Source organism: Elephantulus edwardii, unplaced genomic scaffold (assembly GCF_000299155.1).
Source record: "Elephantulus edwardii isolate Elephantulus edwardi_28Jun2011 unplaced genomic scaffold, EleEdw1.0 scaffold00087, whole genome shotgun sequence".
In the NCBI taxonomy this organism is placed as follows: domain Eukaryota; kingdom Metazoa; phylum Chordata; class Mammalia; order Macroscelidea; family Macroscelididae; genus Elephantulus; species Elephantulus edwardii.
This window is the reverse complement of record NW_006399837.1, coordinates 8826665-8848013: the sequence shown is the minus strand read 5'-3', so window position 1 is coordinate 8848013 and position 21349 is coordinate 8826665.

Below are 21349 nucleotides of genomic sequence, written 5' to 3'. Positions count from 1 at the left end.
CCTTCCTCCCATCCCCTTATTCCATTCTCCCATTCAGACATTTATACACATGTCACTAGTTATTTTTATATTTTTTTACAATAATAGTCTTACTTAGAAGCAGGAGTGGCATCCACTTCATAAATAACATGCCTCTGGAAACCGTATGAACTTTTATAAATGTCGATAGTTGTAGAGGGACTTCAAGCCTTTTGTTCAAAGGGTCAATATAAGTTGTGCTCGACTCAAAGGCAATCAACAACAACAATAACAATGATCTTATGCAGTATTTGTCTATGAGATTGAGTTAGTTCGTATTGCATAATGCTGTCTAGACTCATGTTATTTAGAAATAATTTTTAGAAAGTCTTATTAGTGGATTCTGTACTCTCCTGGTTGTGTATTTCTGGTGATATTTGTAAACTTATTTATATCATATGTTACGGCTTCTAAGTTTGGTCCCATTGTGTCTCTTAGGATCCTTGTGGTATTTAGTGCTACATAGAAATCCATTGTGTAACTATGTCGCATTTTCTCAATCTATTTATTTGGTATCGACATTTGGTCTGTTTCCATATTATTGCTATTGTGAATAACGTCACAATGAACACAGTTGTACATATCTCTAGTGGTGTTTCAGTTCTAATTTCCTTAGGGTATATTCCTGGCAGTGGAATAGTTAAGTCACATAGGATTTTCCTGTTTAGATTTTGGAGGAAATGCCAACCTGCCTTCCAGAGTGGTTGAAACAATTTACAATCCCACCAGAAATGCATGAGTGTTTCAGTCTCTCCACATCCTCTAAAAAATGGTATTACTTTCTGTCTTGCTGAACTTTGCTGCTAATCCTCGGGTGAAATGGTATCTCATTATTGTTTTGATTTGCTTCTCTCTAATTACCAGTGATTTTTTAGCATCTCTTCATGTGTCTGTTGGCCATCCAAATGTCTTCCCACGTTTTTGCTCAATTTCTTATTGGGTTATTAGTATCCTTCTTGTGGCGGGCTTGTAGAATTCTACAAAATTTATTTAAAGACCCATGTTGGAGATTCCATTGCTATATATTTTTCCTAAGTCTCACTATTTCTTTTTTAATCCTATTGGGAAAACTTAATTTACTTAATTTTTAGAAAGTCTTATTAGTGGATTCTGTACTCTCCTGGTTGTGTATTTCTGGTGATATTTGTAAACTTATACCATATGCTATGGCTTCTAAGTTTGGTCCCATTTTGTCTCTTAGGATCTTTGTGGTTTTGGGTTTACCTCTAGGTCTCTGGTCCACCTTGAGCTGATTTCTGTGTGTACTGTAAGATGTAGAGTTCATTTCAGTTTTAGATTACCCTCTAAGTATTCCTTAGACTTTAGCTTTTAAATCGAAATTAGCTTTCTAGCTCTTTCTTAGAATGAGATTGTGTTTTGGGACCCCGTAAACTTCTTATAAAATTCTAAACCCTCATCAACAACAATGGAAGGGATAAGAATGTGATTTATGCTGAAATTTTTACCAGTGTGAGCTTGGGAAAGTGTTTGTATAAAACGCCCCTGGGGAAGAGAGAGAGAGAGAGAGAGAGAGAGAGAGAGAGATATTTGATTGGGTTGCTTGTTGGATTGATTCCAAAGGTCTGTTTTAGGTTAGTTATAGACTAATTTTGCAACATTTTAACTTGTTATTATCTAGTTGCAAAGTAATGGGACTCTGACTACGCAATAGTTAATCTCTAAGCTTCCAACTCTAAGGTCAGCAGTTTAAACCATCCAGCCTCTCAAAGAAGAATGGTGTAACATTTTGCTACTGTAAATATTACCTTGGAAACCCAATAGTGCAGTTATACTCTGTCCTGTAGAATCACTGAGTTGGAATTTCCGCAGTAACAATGAGCTTGGTGTTGGTATATTGTAAACTACTCAGGGTCTTTGATCCCTGGGATTGTGGTCATGCGATGGGCTCTAGTGAGTCAGAGATGATGAGGGTGGTACAGCACAGGACAGGGGTCAGGTTGGCTCTTCATAGGGTCACTATAGGTCATATTAGACTTAACTGCACCTAACAACAGTAACAATTCCTTCTCTGCTTTTCTATAAAAAAGGCTTACCTCTCTCATAGCATATTGATATATTTAGTTTTAGTTTTTGTCTTGTGGTTTGAAACTGTATCTATTTCTCTGAATATTTGTGCTTTACTCCTACCAAAAGTATTAACATTTTCTACTGTGACCATAAGTTAATGAAAAGATAGCTTTCTTCTTCCAATTTTCCTATTATGTTGCATATCATTAAAAGCATCCTTCATTCCCGTGGTAATTGTGTTTGGTTTTGCTCCTCCGTCAGAAGGCATAGCATTATTCTCTTTAGAATTCTACATTACTATTTCTGCATGATTTGGCACATCTTCAGAGACCAAGAATTCCTTCAAAGTGGTAGCTTAGTCCATAGGGAGTAGTGCTGCTAACTCAAAGGTCACGCTTCTCTGGCAGATCGGAATCCACCATCAGCCCCATGGGGAAAAGATGGGCAATCTCCTCTGGTGTCACTTACCGTCTAAGAAACTCAATGGAGAGTCAGCTATTAGCTTTGAATAGATAATAATCAGCTTGAGAATCCTATCAAGAAATGCTCTCCTTTCTTTTCATTGCCAAAGAAGCAAATGAGGACAGACAGGGAAAGAAAGAAAGGGGAGCACAGAAGAACTCTTTTGTTTTAAACTAGTAAAATCTGCTTACATAGTGACTATTAACTTTGCAACTATTTTCTTTTAAAGGGGCAGACAAGAGAACTTCTGGAAATACCAGGAAAAGTTTAATTTCCTGAGACTAAAAATTGCAATAGTCCTAGGTAGTATCCACCCCCATAAAGCTCAATTCTCACAGGTAGTTATTTTTCAAATGGAGATGTGGTAACACATATAAGAACATCAATACAAGTTATTCACAAGTCTGAGTGTCCTTGACCTTGCCTCATCATCACATATCTTCATGTACTTCAATCACGTCAAGTATACAGTTCAAGTTTCATTTAACTTGGAGAAAGAAACCCTCTCCATCAGTCCTTTTTTCTTTCAGTCTTCCAAATGCAATCCTTTGCTCTCCAGCACCACGTCTCTTTGCAAAAGTTCCCTTAAGCCTCCAGGACCCCAGCTATCTCTATTCCTGACCGTCACTTGCACTGTGAATCCAAAATAATGATCATCTTTAAAACCCCAGAGACTGAGTCTTTAAAATCTACACAGACAAATGCACCCTTTTGTTGTAATGTCAAAATTTCTAGGATATTTCTGATCTAATTGACTCTGTTACTTTAAAGGACTAGTTAGGCAAAGATTAACAGCTACAATCAAGTTTTCATGAAGAGATTGTTGGTGCCCTTATAAATTGTTCTGAATCATAACTTAAGAGACTTAGATATTGAGAAACTTCCTAATGCTTCTTTAAGCAGTGACAATAGGTACATATTAGATTAATAACCATGAGTCCTAGAAATACAAGAATCTTCCAATAACGTGTAAGAGAAGATCAGTTGGAATGTGCTTAGTTTTAAAAGAATTAGCTCACAAATATTGTTAGAAAGTATTCAGATCAGCAAGGAAAACTAGGTCAGGTGCTGATTGCTCACCAATTGCTCATATGCAAGTTCAAACTAAAGCTAAAGAAGGTTAAATCAAATTCTCAGGAACCAAACTTTGACCTTGAGTCTATTCCAGCTCAATTTAAAAACCATCTCGGGAACAGACTTGAGGAGTTAAGCACTAACGAACGAAGACTGGAGAAGCTGTGGGAGGATATCTATCGAGGATATCGTCCCCGAAGAATGCAAAACATCATTACAAGGACAAAGGAGGAAAAAAGACCAGGATGGATCTCAGAAGAGGCTCTAGATAGTTCACCAGAGCACCAAGAAGCCAAAGCAAAGAAAGGAAACAGGAAGTTAAGGAGCTAAACAAAAGATTTCAAAGGGCAACTCAGGAAAACAAAGCATTATAATGAAATGTTCAGAGAGCTGCAATTGGAGAATAAAAAGAAGAATTCGCTTGATATTTCCCAAGCTGAAAGAACTAAAAAACAAATTTAAGCCTTGAGTTGCAGTACTTAGATATACTATGGGGGAAATGTTGAATGGCCCAAGAAGCATAAATTAATATGGAAGGAATACACAGAATCACTATGTCAAAACGAATTGGACAGCACTCAAATATTTCTGGAATTATCACATGATCAAAAGCCAATGGTAATGAAAGACAAAGTTCAAACTGTACAGAAGGCACTGGCCAAAAAATAAAGCCCCAGGAATCAATGGGCTACCAACTGACATGCTTCAACTAACAGATGTAGCTGTGGACACGCTCAGCAGTCTATACCAAAAATTTGTAAGACAACTGCCTGGCCAACTGACTGGAAGAGATCCATGCTTTTCCCCCTACTTAATAAAGGTATTTCAACAGAGTGTAGAAATTATTGAACAACATACCATGTACTGCCAAGAGAACAAACAGGTGTATCTTTGAGAGGGTGAAAGCAAGTTGCTCCTTGGAGGCAAGAATTTTGTAGCTCTATCTCACATACTTTGGGCATGTGGCCAGGAGGGACTGATCCTTATAAAATGACATCATGCTTGGAAGGGTGGAGGAACAGTGCAGGAGAGGAAGACCCTGGATTAGATGGATTGACACAATAACTGGGGGACAGGGTTGTTGTTGTTGTTTAATGCCGTCGAGTCGTAGACGACTCATAGCGACCCTATGAAAGAACAGCCTGAGCACTGTCCCTACATAGAGTTTCCAGAGGCAAGCCATTTCGGAAGTGGACGCCACTCCTGCTTCCAGGGGGGAAAGGGAGTAGGTGTTTTTCAGAGTCAGTGAGATAGGATCAGGATAGCACAGAATTCAGAGCTATTGTGTATAAGGTTACTATAACTTGCAGGCAACTCAATGGCACACAAGAACAACAATTATTAATGTCACATGCAAGAAAAATACTGCTGTAGATCACTCAAAAAGAGCTAGAACAGTATATAGACAAAAATCTGCCAGAGGTTCAAGCTGGTTTTAGAGGAGGCAATGGTACCAGGAAAGTCAGTTCAACATCAAATGGATCCTGTGCGAAATCAAAGAATGTCAGAAAAATGTTAATTTGTTATATTGACTCTGCAAAGACATTTGACTTAATGGATCATAACAAGTCATGGGCAACAGTGATATAAAAAATAATCCCAGAACATTAAATTATGGTCATGGGAAACCAATATATCTCAACCAAGAGGCAAATAGAGTGAGGAAAAACTGTTGTTGTTGTGTGGTATACTGTAGAATTGGAACCACCCCATAGCTGACCCTCCAGCAGGTTTTCAGAGGCAGTTAATTGCATGGGAAGAGTTTGCCTATCCTTCTCCCAAGGAGCAGCGGGGGGCCTCGAACTGTGTGCCTTGCACTTAAAAATTACATCACTTAAAATTAAGAAAAGTGTGTGTGTTATGTACGTGAGAGTTGTATCCTTTTCCCATACCTATTCAATCTATATATTGAACTAACAATTTGAGAAGCTGGACTCTATGAAGAAGAATGTGGTATCAGGATTGGAGGAAGACTCATCGAAATCTTCGTTATGCAGATTCCACAACTTTGCTTGCTGAAAGTGAGGAGGACTTGAAGCACTTGCTACAGAAGATGAAAGAATACAGAATTCTGTATGGATTGCATCTCAATGCCAAGAAAACAAAACCAAGAGACGACATCATGATAGACGGAGAAAAGATTGAAACAGCCAATGACTTCATCTTACTTAAACACACAATAAACACCATTTGTAGTCGCAGTCAGGAGATCAGGAAACATACTGTACTGGGAAAGTCTATAGTCAAGGACCTCTACAACTTATTGAAGAGTAGTGATGTTAGTTTGAGGACTAAGATGAACCTGAACCAGACCAGAGATTTTTAGTCATTTGCTATGCATCTGAGAGCCTGGGAATGATGAAGGTTGACAAAGGAAGCATTGATGCCTCTGAGCTGTGGTGTTGGAAAAGAGTGTTAAATATCTCAGGGACTGTCAAAAGAACAAACAGACATATCTTGCAGAAGGTGCAGCTAGAGTATTCCTAGGAGGCAAAGATGTTAAGGCTTCATCTCACATCCTTTGGGCAGTTGCTAGGAAAGGTTATTCCTTGGAGAGGGACATCATTTAGAGGGCTGGTGGATTTATGCAGTGACCGCAGCAATGGTCTCAAGTACGTCAGAGATTATGAGGATGGCAAACAGGCTAGGGAAGGGTTCAGGATTGTTCTTCATTCCGTCACTATGCATTGTCCTTGACCAGAGAACTCCTCATAACAGCAATGACAATTGATTGTACCATTGAGAACAGCTGTAATTGTATATGCAAATGCAAAGTAACTGTTAAGCATACACGACTTCTTATGTTTTAGATTTTGTGATCTTTAGACTAAAAACAAACAAAAAAGCCACAATAAAACCCACACAGCAACCTATTGTCATCATGTTATTTCTGATATATTGTTACCTAGCAACCCCAGAGTAGAACTACATCATAGTGTCTTCTTTCTTTTACATCTCAAATTTTTTTAAATTTATTTTTTTAAAAACTGTGATTTGAAAGCTTACAAAACATAGTGGTTTTTCCTTTACCCATCCACATCCATTTGTTTAATGGCATTATCCCACTGGATTTTAAAGGTTGTTGTGTTTATGGAAGCCAATGGATATATCTTTCTTCTTAAAAAGCTGGAATGTCCGGTCTACTAACCTCCAACTAACAGCCAAACACTCAACCACTGCACCACCAGGACTCCATGCCTGTAGCTCATGACTTTCAAGTATGATAATTGAGTCAAATAAAGCATTTCATAAAATATGAGGCAATTTTTTATTTAAAGTTCTCTGTGATAGGACTTCTTAGCTCTCACTATACTTTAACTAAGTTGTGCCATACTTAAAAAGATCACATGGTCCCACCAACTAAAGGATAGGGGGAAAAATTATCATATTTGCATATTGTATGATTTTTGCTTTTGATAGTAGATGCCATCTAGAAGGTTCTTAAAAATAACCCTATATACCATGGAATGATACCTACGTTGCCTGGTTCTGTGACAATCTTTTGCACACAATTATTGCAATGACGGAGCTGAATATTGCAATCACTGTATAAGTCTACCTTTTCCAAAATTGTTCTGTTGCTGTTAGCTGTTATCAAGGTGATTATGAGTTATAGTGACCCCATGGACAGCTAATTTGAACCCTGGCCTATTCTGTGACACCCTCACCATCTTCAAAACACTGAAGCCCATTGCTAAAGTCATCACCTCAGTCATCCTTTCCTTCACTGACACCCCATCTTTCCAGGCATGATGTCCTTCTCTGATGAACAGTGTCATCTTTGATTCCTTCCTCTAGTGACTGGGTCCACTAATAACATGTCCAAAGTATATGAAGTTCAGTCTTTTAAAGAATCTTTGGTCTTTCTTCAGGAAATTCAGGATTTATTCCGTATTTTTCACCAGTGTTAGTATTCGATACCTCAATTATTTTGTTTCCTGTACTTATTGTCCAGATTTTGCATACACATAAGGCAATTGAAAATGCCATGACTTGAGTCATTACCACCTTAATTCTCAAAGTGACATGTTTGCTTTGAAGTTGTTTAAAGAGATCTTTAGCAGCATATTTTCCAACTGATACTTCCATGGGCATTGACCGTGAGATAAATTGATTGTGAAATGAAATCCTTGACAATTTCCATCTTGTGAGTTTGTCATGGTGTTTCTTGTTTGTTGTGAGGATTTTTATTTTCTTTGCATTGAGGTGGAATCTATACTGAGAGCAGTACTCCTTTGATCTTAATTAATCAAATTCAGAATATGATATGGAACAAGGGATATCTTCACTGATGGCAGACGGATCTTAGCTAAAAGCAGAACATACCAGAACTATATTTACTTGTGTTTTATTAATGACAAAAAGACATTTTACTTTGTAGATCATAAAATATTCTAGATAAATAGCATTATAAATAAAATAGGAATTGCAGAATACTCAGTTGTGCGTATGAACCTGTACATAGCCCAAAGGGAAGTCCTTCAAACAGAATGAGGGGATACATGCTTCATGATTTATAATCAAGAAAGAAGGAGTCAGTTATTCTTCCACTGACCACACGTATTCCATTTTATTGTGAGCATATCATCCTTCAAGCTAGACTTAGATGTAAAAGAATTTGATATTTGGACTTTGGAAGACTCATTAAAACCATGCCACATTCATGCTTTCTGAAAACAAAGCTGTTCAAGAACTCATTATAAACACAGTAATCCTGTGCATTAGGAGGGAGAGGTATCAATTCAGCCTACCTGTGCCACTTCTTTTGGAGCTCATTTCAGCATCATCAAATCAACCAATCACATTAATGCCAGGCTAAAAGCCTTGTTTACAAATATGATCGTGTGACACTCCTTTTCTTTCACTCACGAGATACATTTAAAATTCTAAAACACATATAATACTTAGTACGACCTTACCCCTGCCACTTGTCCCAACTCTCTCTTACTCCCATATCTGTTTCTGTGTCCCTGGAGAAACAAGTACAAAATTTAAGGAGCATAAATGGGAAGCATAAGCTCGTTGGGCACACTGTGGAATCCACATCCTAAACAACATGCCTCTTGGAAGCTCCGTGAACTTTGAGAAACAATAATAGTTATAGCAAAGCTTCAGGTCTTTTGTTCATAGAGTCATTATGAGTCGTGCTCGACTTCATAGCAATCAATAACACAACAACAACAGTTAAATCCTAGACTGCTGACTGAGAGGTTAACAGTTGGAACCCAGAGGCTGTGCAATAAAAACACCTGACAATCTTCTTCTATAACAGTTTTACAATCTGGATTTAATCATAACAAAACCTTGATAAAATTCGCCTCTGGATCATAATCTGGAGGACATCAAGGCCAATTGGCATACATCTTACTTTAAGGAGGTGGTGGCTAGGGTCTTAAAAACTTGTAAGCAACTATTTAAGGTGCAACTAACTATTGCTCTCTTCCCATTCAGATTAAAGACTGAATAAAATCACAGACTATTAATTCGAAAGATGAAAGGACCATGTAAACTTCAGTTTCTGTTACCCTGAGACCAGAAGAACTAGGTGGTGCCTGGCTACCATTGCTGACAAACTCAAAAGGGATAAAAACAGAAAGTCTCTAAAAGAATGAGAGGAAATGTGAAGCAGAATTCAAAATCCTGAAATAGACTAGGTTTATTGATCTGATAGACAAGTAGAATCCTCGCCTCTCCTGTGATCATGGTCCTTACTCATTCTTCAAACCTGAAACTGAACTCATCTTTTGACTCAACTTTAAACCAACAACAAAAAGCCTTTGAAGTAATAAGTAAAGAATAAGGTGCTCAGGAAGAAATGCACTCTCTACATTAAGCCACCCACAGAATATCAAAAGGGCAACATTTGTCTAGGGACAATGCTCAGAAAGGGGCAGGAAAGAAGATTAGTGGAATTAGAAAATACAGAAAGAGGGATTCTAGAGTGTGAAGTCATAATCCATGTCAGGAATCATGGTATGTATGAAGAGTTGATTAGAAGAAACAGGGATTCTTCTGTAAACTTTCATCAAACCATACATACTGTTGTGAGATGCTCTCAGTTGTGGACAGCTCGTAGCGACCCTAAGAACAACAGACCTTAACCCTGTCGTATCCTGTGCCAACCTCACATAAAACATTACAGCCAGAGAAACCTGACTGGAGAATTCTATCACAAGGGTCAATATGTCAGAGTCAGCACACAGCATCCAACAGCAACAATCAAGGGGGAAAGAGAGTGGTTTCTAAGTGCCTCCTGTAGTAACCTGTGTCATGAACTGTGCTAACTGCAGTGCTGAATTCATGAGAACAGAATCTTCTTTGAGAAATCCCCCATTCATCGCTAAAGTCTCCACTGCTGCCATTTTGAAAATCTTAGTATTATTTTTGAGCTTACATGTCGTAAATGAGGAGTCTCTGGATGGTTCAAAAGGTTAAGCGAAGCCTTGAGCTTCGAACAAAACTTAAGTCCACTCAGACATGCCTCAGAAGAAAGCCTTGGAGATCTAGTTCAAGCAGATCCCAAGCATTGAAAACCCTACAGAATATATTTCTACTCTGACACACATTGGGTCACAATAAGTTAGAATCAACTTGACAGCTAGTGGAAGAAGAAAAAAAAAATGAAAATGTTGAAATAATCCAACTGTTTGGATGAAACATGGCTGTTTCCACAACAGCGAGCCTTGTATTTTCATCTTGTTTCCTTTCTGCTGCCATTTATTCCTCGTCCTTTTTCTGTGAAGTTAAGCAGCTTTTCAATTCCGCTGGGAAGTAGGTTTCTCCCAGATGATTGAGCTTAACATTGTAGTGTTTACTTTCTGGCTTTTTGTTGAATATTTAAATCCAGGTGTTTACAATATGGGCTTCTTCTTCAGTAATTTTGGTTTTTCCCAAATAGGTTTTCTGAAGCAGCTGGTGGTACGTACATAAACAAAATCAAAATATTTGTTTAAAATTTCCAAGGGTTTTTGCATTCACTGGACTAGTAACAGATGTGTATTTTATAGTTGACTGTCAATGATGTAATAGAGAATAAATTACCTAGGAAACAGAAAATAACTTAAGTTATTGTTTAAAAACACATTCATTTCAGGGTATATTGGTATTAGGAAAAGATTAATTATTACAGTAATGCTTGGATAAAGTTAAAAAGACATCCATAGGCATTTATTTAGACATGTTTTTTTGAGCACCTATGGAGCGATTCTGTTCTAGAAAACATGGTTGCCTCATCCAATATCAATGTTAGAATCGTCTCAATATCAATATGGTTCATTTGACTTGTACATTATTACCAAGCTCCAACCAAGAGGATCTAATAGGTATTTACAAGATTTTATTACAGCAGATATGTGTCTGGGGACTAATTTGTAAACTCTTTAGTCATAGTGTCTATTTTCTCAGATTTATCTCAAATAATCCCTTCTCATCCTGATTTAGGGAGCGCAGGTGATTTAAGGAATAGAGCATTTTACTGCCAATCCAAAGGAGAGCAGTTCAAATTCACCATCTGGCTCTTGGGAGAAAGATGGACAATCTCCTCTTCTGTGACTTACTGCCTCCGAAAACCTGTTGAAGAGTCTGTTGTAAGTCAGTTTTGATTCAACACCAATGAGTTGTTGCATGGTTGTTCATTATGGTTTAATTTTTAAAATGTAGCAATAGAGTACTCTGAAAGAGAATTTTGTCTTAGTGAAAGCATGGATACATACAAACAGGGAGAAGCCATTACCCAAACTCTACATACCCATTACCTCAAATATGTGCCAGTCAAAGACCTGAGTAAGGGGTACTGTACCAGATTCTGGGTCATGGGTGTTGACAAATATTTATTAAGTAATCAAAAAACTAATGAAAAGCCTCATTGCCATCAAGTCATTCAACTCTTAGTGACCTATGTGTTGTTGGGTGAGGCTTCTTGTCTGTAGGAAAGAGCTTGTTGGGTTTTCCTGGTTTCTAGGCCATGAAAACTTTAAGACTTAATCAGTGAAAAGTCAGACTAATAAATATGTGACACTAATATTTTAGAAAGATTTTTGTCTTTTTTTATATGCCATTAGTCGGTTGCAACTCATAGAGACCCTATGTGCGATAACTCTGAACTCTGCTCTATCCTGTGCCAACCTGATTGTCTCTGACACACCTACCCCCATTACCCTAGTCACTGAGTGAGTCCATCTCATCAGTGTCTTCTCCTGCACTGACCTTCCACCCTCTCAAGCATGACATCCCTCTCCAAGGACTGGTCCCTCTTTGCAACATGCCTGAATCATGTCAGACGAAGCTTCAGAAACCTTGCCTCCAAGGAGCCGCCCGACATCTTTAGCAGAAGAATAAACTGATTAGATTTTGAAAAGTCCATCTGGCTCAAGATAGGCTGAAACCTGGGAAGAAGGGGAAAGAACAGCCTCTCCTCCACCCTTGATCTTCTCTATGATTTTCACTTGAGCAGAAACAATGTTATAGACAGTAGTGGAGAGTATTTATACATATAGTATTAATATACATTCATATTTCAATTTGCCTTTGGAAGACCTAAACATAATCCACTCCCATTCATCATTTGTGGGAAACATCCTCACCTAAAATCTAAAAAATGACTCCAGGGACAGAAGGTCCAGGCTTTGGTGAGTTCGCTAGTTGTTGAGTGGAATGGTGCTACAGACACGTCTTCGCTACAGAAATGGAAAACATCTCTGGGAATTCTTAGCTAGGCTCGTACAGTCTGGCAGGGATGCACAAGCGTAGATGAGCCTAAATGAAGAAACATCCCTGTGTGCTGTAAAACGCATAGACGTGTATGCCCACGGAGCCCTTGGCTCGTCTGGAGGTCCCGGTGGAGAAGCACATTCCGATGTGACTGTGTTGCTTCAGTTCTTGCTAATCAAAAGCACCTGCGTGAGAGAAGCACAGGACTTCTTTCCTAACTGGAAACAGTTTGAGACTCCAAACACTGATGTTAATCTACCTCCACCCTCCCTGTTGAACCACTTGGAGCACTTCCAGCATATAGAACAGAGAGTGGTCACATGATAACCTTCCAACATCCATCCTCGGGCTGAGAGTGAAGGATGAATCTCTCCTTTTCTTGGAATCTATTAGTAAAACTGTTAAAGATGTCAGCATAATAAATCTCACTGTAGTACGATTGAGCTTGAGGGTATCTTAGTTTGCTCCCTATAAAATAAAGATCCTGCATGGCATATGGTGATAAGGATTAGATTGCTAACCAAAAGGTTGGTAGTTCTAATCTAATGGCTCTCCATGGGAGAAAGAGGACTATATTATCCAGAACAGAACTGCAGCTTCAGAAACCTAAAGGAAGGTCACTGTGAGTTAGAATAGACTCAGTAGCAGTGATAATGGGTTTTGGTTTCTTTTTCTTTGCCAAGTTTATATATTGGGTTCTTTCTGTTCTCCTTATAAAACGAATGAGGATGTCTTAAGGACAGCTACATCAAACTTCGATCAACTTTACAAAGGGAAGCCATCCCCATCAGCAATATCCAGAGTAAAAAAGCCAACTCTCATTAGGCCAGACATGATCTCCATGCTCCCACGCTTACTTCCACTAATTCTAACAACTGTTGTACTGTTCTACTAGTGGATCTAAAACCCATTGCAATGGCCACACAGACCTCATAGAACCATATCCACAGTTACAGGGTTTATTAAGGAAGTGAACAGGTAACAACTCATGTTACTACCAGGATACGATTCGTCAGTCCAGACAAATTCCCATGTGTGCCCACAGGCTCCTCAGCATTCAACTTTATAACTGTCTATGTGTCAAAAAGCTCTTTGTCCTGCCAATGATGATGTCCCTCGTCCCCAGTCCTCCCAGGAAGTTTGGGCACAGACTGCTGCCTTTGCCTCTAGTAGTCTCAGGTCAACTCTGTCTCATCCTAGTTTCGGGATCTCTGCTGTGCCTGCTGGTGTTCTCTCATAGGTCCCAATCTGACTGGCACAAGAACCTCTGACCCAAAGAATGTGCACCAGATTGTCTGCATCTTCTTCCTTGCTGGTAATGAGATTCCCAATTTCTCCCACTGAACCTGTTCAATAGAAACTTGGTGGGATGGGAAAACAGGTCAATCCCAAAATAATTATGTACAATCCAGCTGCCCACTCAGTCATATGGTGAAAGTCAAAGCCAATGATTAGCAAAAGTCATCTTGAACAATAAACTCAATCTAAACAATAAATAGTACACATCTTTAATCTTGTACACCACATCAGAAATCAAATTCTGTGCAAAGTTTTAGAGACACAGGGACAAAGAACACACAGTCTTTGTACTGAACAGTCTTCTGAACCAACAGATAAATGCAATCTCATCAAAATGTCATTTTTTTTACATCAAATGACTTTATCAGTAAACTGAGAAGCAAATTGACTTAAAGAAAAAATTATAGAAATCACATAGCACATAACCAGACCGTGTAAATAACTCCTAAAAGGTATCCAGAGCCAACAGCACAATCAAAACATAGACAAAGAATTATAACAAAGGACAACATTTCCCCCTAAGCCCTTGTTCCTATGTGCATCCTGGCTGGTTTCAACTCATAGTGACCCAATGTGACAGAGTGGAGCTTCCCAATAAGGCTTTCTCAAACCACTGGTTAGCACTTTACGAACAGGATAGCAACACCCTCTGTACTATGTGACCAGAGCTCCCTCCAAGGTCTCCAAGTTGTTTTTACTGCTGCTTTCTTCTTAGGGAAGATTCCTCCGTGAGAATAAACTCCATGCCTGACTGAAGCAGAGACAAGAGTCTGAAGCACTGGTCGGATGACGGTTTGAGTTCTCAAGTCCTGCTCCCTCTCCACAGTGGGAAGTAGTGAGAAGCTTCCAGTGTATTCCTCTCATTTCCTCAGATAATCTGTGTTGTCCTTCTCATGGTTAGTATCCAGGGATGCTAGCCTAATTAAAAAAAAAAAAAAAAAAGAGAGTAGGTGTGTCAGAGACAGTGAAGTTGGTGCAGGATAGAGCAGGGTTTAGGATTCTTATAGGTCACTATGAGTTGCAAGTGACTTGATGGTACATAACAACAACAGCATATATACCATGAGTCCTAAAAGGGTTGAATACCAATCTTCATCACATAACATATAGTTGAAGGAGAAGTGGTGTATCTGTGAAAAATAGCACCTGTGGCAGTTTGAATTTTTTTTTTTTTTTTGGCAGTTTTAAACTTCTAAATGATCTCTCACAGCTGGTGATGAAAACTGTGATGGTCAATGTCACTGGCACCTCCCTTCAAGTAGCTCCAAGGACAGGTGCCATGCTTGTCTTATGTGAAATATGCTTCTAGATAGGAGAAACACGCCTGCCTCATCTTCCACAGAATAAGGACTGGAAGAAATGTGACTCAAGGTTAGAGAATGAGCACCTGTTTGCACATCTGCACAGAAACAGGCTAAATTCAGGGATGGTAGACTCTGAAATGGACTGTTTTCCTTAACAAGTCTCTTCATCCACCCAACAAATTTGCCAGATTTTCTTCTGTTAGAGGTTCATCCCAGAGGGCTTGAGCAATCCCTATTTTTAAAATTGAGCTAACATTCCAAGTGCATCCTTCAGTAGTCAGCTAGTAGGGTGGAAGAACACTCTAATAAATGTTAAAGTGAATAAGAAAATAAACAAAAAAGAAGAAAAAACCTTTAAGATAGAGCAAATCTGATAGCTAATGTCTCAACGACACCAATTTTTTAAACAAAAAAACAACAATCTGGGAAACGCATAAATTTAATTTGTTAGGTGCGTTGGATCAGTCTGAACCACAGCAGCCCTCCGTAAAACAGAATGAAATCTTTATAATTTTGACCTTGTACCTTTGTTGCTAGTTTTTTGGCCCACTATTATTGTAACCACTGTTTCAGTCAATCTGTCCTTTTTTGCTGACTTTCTGCTTTGAATGCCAAGATCATTGGCCTTCTCCAAGGAACAGTCTTCCTTATAGCATGTCCAAGGTGAGAGGCAGTGTTTTCATCCTCACCCCCAGGGACGGCTCTGGTTGTGTTCTCCAAGACAGATGTGTTCATCCATCCAAGAGTTCCTAGAATCTTCAGGACTCTGCCAGCCTCACGCATCCAATGTGTCAATTCTCTCTAGATTTCTCTTTTGTGCATTGCCCAGCTTTCACATGTGTGTGAAGTGACAGAAAACACCACGGGTACTTTAACTGGCGGTCACCAAAAATACAACTCTATGCTTCCAACTCAATGTTTCATATGCATCATTCCATTTTATTTTCTCTATGCTATGTGACTTTTAAAAACATGAATATTAATTTTGTTGTTGTTATGTGCTATTGAGTCACTTGCGACTCATAGCAACCCTGTGTACAAGAGCCCTAATTCCTGCTCTATCCTGTGCCAACCTCACTGTCTCTAACACACTTAACTCCCACCACCCCAATCACTGAATCAATCCATCTCATTGAGGGTCTTCCTCTCCTGTGCCGTCCCTCCACTCTCCCAAACATAATGTCCCTCTCCAATGACTGGTCCCTCCTTGCAACATGCCCAAAGTATGTCAGCCGAACCTTCAGAATCCTTGACTCCAAGGAGCACTCTGGCTTCACCTTCTCCAGGACAAACCTGTTTGTTCTTCTAGCAGTCCATGGTATATTCAACACTTCTCCAGCACCACGGCTCAAAGGCATCAATTCTCTATCATTCCTAGTCACTGTCCAATGCTCTGATGCATAACACACAATTGTGAAGATTATAGCCTGAATCAGGTGCACTGTAGTCTCTAGCCTGATGTCATTGCTCTTCAGTACTCTGGAAAGGTTCCTGACAGCTGACTTTCCCAAAGTAATTAATCTCTTGATTTCCTGGCTGCTGGTACCAAGAGTGTTGATTGTGGAGCCAAGCAAACTAAAACTGTTAACTATCTCAATCTCTTCATTATCATACTGATGCTGGCCCAGTGGTGAGAGGCTTTGTCTTCTTGATGTTGAGCTTCAATCCATATTGAAGACTGCAGTCCTTGACCTTCTGCAGCGCTTCAGATCTTCCTCAGATTCAGCAACAGGGTTGTGTCATCTACATAACACAGGTTGTTGATGAATCTCCCACCAATCCTGATGCCACATTCCTCCTCGTACAGCCCAGCATCCCGGATGATCTGTTCTGCATACAGATTGAAAAATTATGGAGACAGAATGCACCCCTGGCAAACCTCCTTCCCAAGTTTGAACCATGCAATGTCTCCTTGCTCTGTTCTGATGACTGCCTTTTGGTCCAAGTATAGGTTTCGCATAAGCACAATCAAATGTTCTAGGATTCTCATTCTTCTCAAAGTCAGCCATAGCTTGTTTGATCCACACAGTCTAAGGCCTTTGCATAGTCAATGAAGCACAGATAGACATTCCTCTGGTACTCTCTGCTTTCAGCTAAGATCCATCTAACGTTAGCTACATATTCCTAGTACTACGACCTCTTCTAAATCCAGTCTGCACATCTGGCAGTTCTCTGTGGACGTGTTTCTCAAGTTGTTTCTGGATAATTTTCAGCAGAATCTTGCTTGCATTTGATATTAATGATACTGCTGGATAATTTCTGCACTCTGTCAGGTCACCTTTCTTTGGAATGGGAACAAATATCGATCTCTTCCAGTCAGTTGGACAGCTGGCTGTGCTCCACATTTCATGGCACACCTTAGTGAGCACATCCAGGGCAACATCCGTTTGTTAAATTACATCAATTGGTATGCCATCAACCCCTGGAGCCTTGTTTTTTGCCAATTCTTTCAGAGCAAGTTTAACTTTCTCCTTCATCACCACAGATGATCATCGCAAGTGAGTCTCCCTTGGGCAGCTGGTGGATTCAAACCATATTACTTCCAGCTGACAGCATAGGTCCTTATGACTCAGCTGCCAGGCTTTCCTAAACATTAATTTTATCAATTAAAAAATAGGAAAACTGAGGCCAAGGTTTGTTAAAGACAGGGTTTTGAAATGGTTTATTCTATTTCCACTCCTTCCTGAGTATTTGCATTTCCACTATAAATATACTGAAACAGAATCTATATTTAACTAAAATGCTCTGATGATTCTTAAAGATTGTCAGAGTCTATGTGTTCTCAAAGGCCTCTGGAAGAGGAGCCAGCCCTGGGGCTCTGGTTGACGTGCCTCCCCAAGCAGGGCCAGAGATGCCTGTTCTGTTCCATGATATTTATATGCATCATTACTTCTTTAGTTTGTTGTTAGAGGTAAAACATCTGTTAGCTTGTTGAATTGGAGGAGTGATTTGCATCTTACTATTTATTTTACAACTTAGGTATGTATATGCCTGTTTGTTTAGTGTTTGTTCTTATCAGTATAGCACCTGGCCAACTGGTTGGAATAAATCCCTATTTGTTCTTATTACCAAGTAAAGCACTTCAACAGCATGTGGAAATTATTAAATAACATAATTAATACCACATGTAAGTAGAATATGCAGATGACACAAACTTACTTGCTGAAACTGAAGAGGGCCTGAAGCATTTGCTGCCGAGGGTCAAGGACTGTACTATACGATATGGATTGAAGCTCAACATTGAGAAAAAAAAATTCTCCTCCTTGAGCCAACTGGCAGCATCATGATAGATGGAGAAGAGATTGAGATTGTTAGTGGTTTTAGCTTGCTTGGCTAAACAATCAACACTGTTGGCACAAGCCGTTAGAAAATTAAAAGATTAATTGCATTAGGAAAATCTGCTGTCAGGTTTCTTTCCAGAGTGCTGAAGAGCAAGGATGTCAGTCTAGAGACTAAGGTGTGCCTGATCCAGGCCATGGTCTTCGCAATCACTTGCCATGCATCAGAGAGTTGGACAATGACTAAGGATGACAAGACAATTCATGCCTTCAAGTTGTATTGTTAGAGAAGAGTATTTAACATACCATGGACTGCCAAGAGAACTATCAGGTCTGTCCTGGAAAGGGTGAAACCAAGCTGCCCCTTGGAGGTAAGAATTTTGAGATTCTGTCTCACATATTTGGGGTGTGTAGCCAGGATGGACCAGTCTTTGGAGAAGGATATCACACTTGGAATGGTGGAAGGAGAGCACAGCAGATGAAGACTCAGATTAGATAGACTGACAAAGTAACAGAGATAATGATGGTAAGTGTGTCAAAGACAGTGAGATTGGCTCAGGATAAAGGAGGGTCCATAGCTATTGGCATAGGGCTGCTATGAGTCATGGCCAACTCAACGGCACACAACAATAACAATAATAAGCAAAAACTGTCTCTGACACGTCTATGCTCATTATCTCAGTTACTGTGTCAATCTATCCCATCCAAGTCTTCCTCTGCTGCGCTGTCCTTCCTCCCTTCCAAGGCTCAAGATAGAGGAGGGTTCATAGCTATTGGCATAGGGCTGGTATGAGTCATAGTCAACTCAATGGCACACACAACAACAATAACAAGCAAAAATATTGATGAGGATAATAAATAAAATGTCTAGAACAGTATATTGATAGAGAACTGCCAGAGATTCAAGCCAGAATTAGAAGAGTCGTGACCCCCAGGGTATCACTGCTGATGTCAGATAGAGCCTGACTGAAAGCAAAGAATGCCAGAAGAATGTTTATCTATGTTTTCTTGATTATGCAAAGGCCTTTGACAGTGGGATCATAACAACTCTAGATAATATTAATAAGAACGGGAATTCTACAACACTTAGTTATGCTTTTACAAAATCCATATGTAGAGTAAGAAACTGTTGTCCAAACAGAACAACGGAATAGTTTAAAATCAAGAAAGGTGTGTAGCAAGGTTGTATCCTTTCTCCACGCATCTTGATCTTTACTCTGATCAAATCATTACAGATGCTAGAATATAGGAAGAAAAATGTGGCATCAGGATTGGAGGAACACAACCTGCATTATGCAGATGGCACAACATTGCTTGCTGGCAATGAGAACTTGAAGCATTTATTGCCGATCAAAGACTATAGCCTTCAATATGAAGTGCATCTCAACATCAAGAAGACAAGAATCTTCTCCTCAAGAGAAGAGAAACAACATAAACATCAAGAGGGATAAACAACATAATGATAAATGAAGAAGAGGGTGAAACGGTCAACTATTTCATCTTACCGAGATCCATGACCAACACACTTGGTTCTAGCAGTCAGGAGATCAGGAGCTGTATTGCACCGGGAAAGTTTGCTGTCAGGGACATCTCCAAATTATGTAGGAACAATGATGATAGCTTGAACACTAATGTGAGCTTGATTCAGGTCTTTTCAACTACTTGCTACGCCTTTGAGAGCTGGAAAATCACTCAGGATGACAGAGAATAATTGATACCTTTGAGCTGTAGTGTTAGAGATGATATTGAATATCCCAGGGGCTGCCAAACCAACAAAGAGACGTTTCTGAGAAAGTCCAACCAGAGTGCTCCTTGGAGGCAGGGAGGGTAAAGCTTTATCTCACTTTCTTTGAACATGTTGCTGGGAGAGGCTGTTCCTTGGAAAGGCACATCATGCTTGGAAATTTGGAGGGTCTGTAAAAGACCCTCAACCGTAAGGATACACAGAGACTGTGGATGGCACACAATACGACAGAGTTTGTATCTGTTGTTCAAAGGGTTGCTAAGAGTCGTATTAGATTCAAAGCGACCTAACAATTACAACTGCATGTACACACAAGAATAACCAAGATCTCTGCATTAACTTGAGGGCAGTGTGCCATTAGATTTGAGGTAGAAATGCAAATACTCAGCAGTAAATCAAACCTGGGTGATCTTGTTTGAAGTCCTGGTTAAGATGTGTTAAAACAAAGTGAGAGAGAAATGCAGAAACTTTGAAGCTTCTAATACAGTATCCTTCCAAATAAGTCTCTCACTCATTCCTGTTGAAAGTAAAAACAATGTTTCTGTTTCTGGGAAGAGATGAGAGAGAATTCATTCAACAAGTATTCATTTAGTACTTACTTTGCATGCAATGATTTACTGAGTACACACGCTTGAATTGGCCTTTTTTGGATAGTTCTTTTTGCAAAATCAAGTCTACAAACTACTTGCTCAAAAATACCTGGAGAAATTAGTGATATGAAATTGCTTATTGATTCAGAAACTTTGACATTGAGTGAAGAAATATGCATCTCTAAGAATGTATTTCTAGTACTTCTTCTAGGCCATTAGGCTTAAAACTCCTTTCTTGACAAGCTTTGACTTAGATCTCTCCCCAAATCTACAATTTAGCCTCTTCTTAGTTTCCAGAATTCAAGGTAAATGATGACAAAGAAAATACCTTTTTTTTTTCCAATTTCATTTGAAGTAGCCTCCCCCCTCCTGCCCTCCCCCCACCCCCGGCCAAAGGTTTCATTCCTGAAAGAATGAAATGAAGCTGTTAATTGCCGTAGAGCTGGTTTATGGTGGCCTCATACATAACTGAATGGAACGTTACCTGATTCTGCATCATTTTCATGATCTTCAGTGAACTCAAATCCTTTGTTTGGGAACTGAGTATTTGGAGTGCCTTTGCAAGGCCCCCAGTTGGAGTCAGGAACTTTATCTTCTATTACTGTATCGGACATTATTTGATTGTGAACCATAGGATTAATATTTGTGATCCAATGTTTCATTTAGACAAGCAGATCTGAGGCCTTTGCTTGTTTCCAGTTTTAGTCTGGAAGCTCTACTCAAACTTATGCACCACAAGTGACCCTGCCGGTCTTTGAAACACTGGAGGCAGATCTCTCAACATCCCAGCAACAGACAAGCCAGCACAGGATGACAACCCAGTCGATGTGTAATAGACTGAAA